The following is a 6,257-nucleotide window of genomic DNA, read 5'->3' as shown; positions in this document are numbered from 1 at the left end:
TTAAGGGATTAGAGCTTTAAAAGGTGGGCTTAAGAAGGGAGACAAAGGCTATGATGACCCCTATTTTTTGCCTTGCCACATCAGCCATACTCCCCTAGTTTCACTTTTTAAAGGGAATATTCTCATACTCTCTCTCTTACTTTTTGACTTTTCTCATACTCTCTTACTTTTTGAATTTTTTCCTTTCACTCTCTACAAATTGAATCTTTCTTGTCAGTTTGAAATCTCCTTTCTCATTAACTCCCACCATATCTCCCTTCTTCCACATCAGCCAAAAAAAAAGATTTAGGTGGGCCCCAAAAAGTGAAAAATTTTTATTTTTTATTTTTTATTTTTTTACATTTTGAGGTGGAAAAAACACCACCCAACCAATATGTATGATGAAAATAATTTTTTTCCTCCAAAAAGCTTGTAATTCAAGGGTCACGTCAAAAGCCTGTCTCAGGAGCCAGTACATCCATAACTACCTGTCAGGTCCCTACAACCCCATAAACATAACTAACTGTCAGGAACCACTACATCCATGAGATCCCGAAATTGTGGGGACCCCAAAAATTATTATTTTTTAATTTTTCTCATAAATGTAATTTATTGATGAAAAACTCCATGTTAGTATATTTGTATATCAAAAATATCATTTTCTACTTAGAAAAATAGATTTGTGTTAAACCTGTAAAACAGCAAAGTTTTAACAGTCTCTCTTCTCTCTCTCTCTCTCTCTCTCTCTCTCTCTCTCCCCCTCTGAGGATCTCTCTGCTTTAGCTTCTTCCTCTGCTTAGCTATGGAGCCTTTGCAAGCTGTGTGTGTAGCCCCTTGTGAAGCTAGAAAACAGAAGGTTGATTTACACATTCGTATTCCTAAAGAGTATGGCAGCTCTAAAAAAACCCATCCTATTGATGCACAATCTGTCCAAGCTCGTAGGATAGCTAAGGAGAAAAATGTAGATCTTTGGGTTGATGGGCATCTCTATCCAGTTGACCCTCCATTAAGAGCAAACCCTCCTTTCCGCAATTTATCATCTTTTATGCAATTTGTTGGTGAAGGAGAGCTTGGCTTGTTAGGATACTGCAGAAGATTGACTACAAGTGGAGCTTGGCAAACCCATATTCTCCAATCTCAATTGCAAGCATCACAATTCAGCCTTTTACAATGTCAAGAAGGACTTAAAACATCATCAGTGAATAAGCAGGCCTCTGGTATGTCATACGAGGTTGCTCAAAAGGTCTCCACATGACTGGATCAAAGGCAAGGAGATTTTTGGAGAAGCCAGCAAACATAGAGAAATTCAAAGAAGACTTGGGGACTTTGGAGAGACCTATGTGCAATCACCACAAATGTAGATTGTCCAATGCCAACTCTTGTAAATATGCGCAAACAGCTTTGGATAAATTTCAATAACATGGTTTGCATTATGAATCAAAGTAGCACAACTGTCATCATTCCAACAACATATCATTGGCAAGACCCTACTACCAGGACAGGGTCCCCTACCTACCCAGGAGGAACTTGATACACAAGTACCACAGCAACAGGAGGAGGAGCATTCAAACTATGAGAAAGACCAAGAGGAGGTTCCTGCAAGTGCACGCAAGCGTAGAAAGGTCAAGCTCTTCAAGCCAAGGAAGTCCCAACCTCGCCAACGCACTAACACAACATAGAGAGCTCCAAGGAGAAGGATGCGCCAAGGGTAGAGGGCTCTACAAGAAATCAAGTTTTATCAGAGGAACACTGAGTTGCTGATAAGAAGAGCCCCTTTTGCTCGCACAGTGAAGGAGATTCTCCAACGATATAGAACAGAGTTCCGTGTGCAGGGGATTGCCCTTGAAGCATTGCAAGAAGCCTCCGAGGCTTACCTTGTTGGGCTTTTTGAAGACACCAACCTCCTTGCAATACATGCGAAGAGGATTACCATATCTGCCAAGGACATGCAACTAGCTCGGCGCATTCGAGGTGAGCGAGACACGATCTAGAGATCTTAGATGTTAACCTTTTTTTTGAAGCAACTCTTTTGTTTCAAACCCCCCTTTGTAACAAGCCTATCTGGCTTTCATTTGTAACCTTCTGGTAATTAAAATTTTAAGTTTCTCTTACAATGTCTCCGTGTCATCATGTTTGTTTAACATGGAGTGTCTATCATGTGCCAGTTTGTCACCCAAAGCATCAGAAATGCTCCTAGAGGACTGAGGAAGCTGTGCCAGAACAGTGCGAATTTGGCCTCTGCAACAATGGCGATGTAGGCTCAAAATTCGCACTGTTCTGGCACTTCTCCCCTAGCCACTCAGGATCATTTCTGATGCATTTATAATGAAGTTGAGCACACTAATTGTGAGAAACAGTAGTTTATAAGATAAAAACACCTGTAATCATGTGTAAAAATATAGTGTTTATCATTTCTGATGCATTTATAATGAAGTTGAGCACACTCATTGTAATAAAGTTGAGCACACTAATTGTGAGAAACAGTAGTTTATAAGATAAAAACACCTTTAATCATGTGTAAAAATATAGTGTTTATCATCCAATGCATCATAATTGCTCCTGGAGGACTGGGGAAGCTATGCGCCAGAATAGTGCGAATTTAAGCTCTGCACCAAGCTCAAAATTCGCACTGTTCTGGCACTGCTCTCCTAGCCACTCAGGATCATTTCTGATGCATTTATAATGAAGTTGAGTACACTAATTGTGAGGAACAATAGTTTATAAGATAAAAATAGCGTTAATCATGTGTCTGTCATCCAATGCATCAGAATTGCTCCTAGAGGACTGGGGAAGCTATGCCAGAATAGTGCGAATTTAGGCTCTGCACAGCGGCGGTGCAGGCTCAAAATTTGCACTGTTCAGGCACTGCTCTCCTAGCCACTCTCAGGATCATTTCTGATGCATTTATAATAAAGTTGAGTACACTAATTGTGAGAAACAATAGTTTATAAGATAGACAGCTTTAATCATGTGTAAAATTACATTGTTTGTCATCCAATGCATCAGAATTGCTCGTGGAGGACTGGGGAAGCTATGCTAGAACAGTGCGAATTTAGGCTCTGCAGTGGCGGTGCAGGCTCAAAATTCACATTGTTCTAGCACTGCTCCCCCAGCCACTCAGGATCATTTCTGATGCATTTAATGAAGTTGAGTACATTAATTATAAAAACAGTAATTTATAAAATAAAATTACCTTTAATCATGTGTAAAAATACATTATTTGTCATCCAATGTATCAGAATTGCTCCTGGAGGGTTGGGGAAGCTATGCCAGAACAGTGCGAATTTGGGCTCTACAGCAGCGGTGCAGGCTCAAAATTCGCACTGTTCTGGCACTGCTCCCCCAGCCACTCAGAATCATTTATGATGCATTTATAATCAAGTTTACATTGATTATTGAGAAACACAAGTTTACATTGATTATTGAGAAATAGTAATTTACAAGATAAAAATACCTTTAATCATGTATAAAAATACATTATTTGTCATCCAATGCATCAGAATTGCTCCTAAAGGGCTGGGGAAGCTGTGCCAAAATAGTGCGAATTTGGGCTCTACAGCAGCAGTGCAGGTTCAAAATTCGCACTGTTCTGGCACTGCTCCCCTAGGCTCCCAGGGTCATTTCTGATGCATTCACAATTACATTGATGGTACAAACTAGAAAAAATAATGATATACTTGATGAAAATAAGTTTGCAAAAATTGTATTGTATTCATAATAAGAAGTGATACATCATCTTTACAAAAGCTTTCTTACAATATTGACCTTCCTTCTCTTATTATTGGACAGAGTGTGCTCAAGGAGTGATTGGGCTATTTCTTGAGGATCCTCTATGCCTATGCTTTTGGCTATACCTATACGAGCAAGAAGCTTACTCCTAAATCCAGAACCAAAAAACATCGAAGGCAAGGAATTCTTTAATCAGAACTATACATTTGGTGCATTCAAGGCGCTGGATGTAGGGGCGGGCATATTGTTGAATGTACTTAAGCAGCTCAATAGGCACCCATCAATCATTGGGGCAATGGGAAAAGGAGATGGAGTGCGGAGCCAAGTATTGCTCCATGTATGCAATCTGTGTCTCATAATGCTGGGACGCAAGGGCGAGCGACTTTTCAAAGTCGACTTCACGAGAGAACATGACAAAGAGCTCGCTCTTGCCCGCCCACGGGGGGTGGTGGAGAGGAACTCACAGAAGTTGTCAAAGTAGGTAGCCATGTGAATGCAAAGAGATATTGTGAGCTCGTGCTTGGTTTCTATCGCCTGAAAATGAGAAAGAAGGCACCTTTGGCTATTTATAGTTAAAATTTAAAGTTTGGCCTTTTCACACTAGACCACTAGTTAGACAAAAAATTTATAGTTTGTAAAAATATTAAGATTTCAATTAAATAAAGATTGGTTAAAAAAGAGCCTGCTACAAAATTACAAGCATGTCATCTAATCTAAAATTGTTATAATGTCTTCATTTTTTGCCCCTCTTGTGACATTTACTTCATGTTGATCTCCATCTCCTTGTTGACTTGAAAGCTTGTCATTGCCTTCACCTCGATCCTGAAACTCTTGCCCCTCACGTGCATCAAAACAGAGGCTATTTTCCCATATACTCAGTTCATCTTCAAGCTCTTCCACATGCCTACTATGTGTTGGTAGGGCTATGCACCTTGCTGCTGAAAATTCAAGGTCCCCCATTTGCCATGATTCTGAGACCATGGTTGTCCCCTCCTTACGCTTCCCAATTTGTAAAAATATAAAAAGTGGCACAATAACCAAAAAGTGTAAGGGTTAATTCTAGACATGTAGTGGAATCAGATATACCTTTCTTCTCATCAACTTGAAACTTGACTCTTCATTGTCAAAGCCCATGATGCTAAAGTGTTGACGCAAGTCTGCTAGGCTCCAATGCTTGCTTGCTGCCACTCACTCAATCCATCCATTTTACATCATCACAGCTACCTCAATAGGCATAATTTCTTCTTCTGAGGCTTAAAGTGGGATCATGTCCCGTGCTTTTGCATCCATCTTTGGTAGTGCAGATGCATGTACAAAATAGAGCGTGCCTTCAAGAACCTGAAAGACACTGTAGAATCTACTACATTGCACTTGTACACATCACCTTGATGTGACCCCTCATTAACCTCCCAACCCTCTCCTAGTATAGATAGAAACATTGCCTCTCCAATGGATGCATGCATAGCATAGAAAACTTCAGTGAGGCTTTGGAGTGGTTGTTCCTCAACATAATTAGAGGGGAAAATATCTGCAGGCAGAGAGACATAAGAAAATGGAGAATCATAAAAAAATTTGAAAGAAAAAATCCAATATTAGAATGTTGTTAAAGCTGTGTTTATGTTACACTGACAATTTGAAGGAAACCTTGGTCGTTGGCCTTGAATGTACAGGTCTCCAAGGGTATACACATGTTGCACTATGGCAACCAGTCCTTCCTTCTTAGTATGCTTGAAGCCTTGTAGCCGTCCCTTCCAATGATGTAGCATATTCCCCAGTTGACGCACTCGATGTGGTCCCTTAGAGCTTGGCTGCATGTAGACCCAAGCCCCAACCCTGAATCTTGTTGGAGCCCAAACTCCATTCTCATCTCTTGTGTTATGCAGCACAAGCTCTTCCACCTTCTCCCTAGGTCTTCTCACATTACTGGAAGAGGCCATGGTGGTAAGAAAAGAGAAGAAGGGAAAAGAAAAGCTTGTTTTACAACAGAGGAGTGGAGAGGAGAGAAAGTTCAGGGTTTTCAGTGTAGCAATGGAAAGCTTAAAAGAGGGTTAGAGTTTGACAATAGGCTCCGTGAACCTAGAGTAGACTAAAGAGGGATAGAGTTTCTGCAGCAATGGAGAGGGAGGGAGCTTGAGAGAGAGATAGAGGGAGATTGAGAGGGAGGGAGCTTGAGAAGGAGGGAGAGATTGAGAGGGATGGAGTTTTTGCAGCAATGGAGAGCTTAGAAAAGGAAGAAAGAGGGAGAGGGAGCTTGAGACTGAGGGAGCTTGACAAGGAGGGAGAGCTTGAGAGCTATGGAGTTTCTGCAGCAATGGAGAGCTTAGAAGAGGAAGAAAGAGGTTCAAAATGAGCTTTCCAAACCTAGAGTATGTTGGGGGGAAGTTTGAGAGGGAAAACACACTTTTGGCAAAAAAAAAATTGAAAATTTTTAATTTTTAGGGTTTTTAATTTACGCGATTTTAGGTGGGGGGACCTCTAAGTTTGGGCCCAAGAGGTAGGGGGACAAGAGTAGTAATTAGGTCCCATTAGCAAACCAAAGCCTAGGCCCC

This window comes from Cibotium barometz, chromosome 51 (genome assembly GCF_041138505.1).
Source record: "Cibotium barometz isolate CiBa-2024 chromosome 51, ASM4113850v1, whole genome shotgun sequence".
Classification (NCBI taxonomy): Eukaryota; Viridiplantae; Streptophyta; class Polypodiopsida; order Cyatheales; family Cibotiaceae; genus Cibotium; species Cibotium barometz.
The sequence above is the reverse complement of the archived record's forward strand: the minus strand, read 5'-3'. Positions refer to the sequence as shown.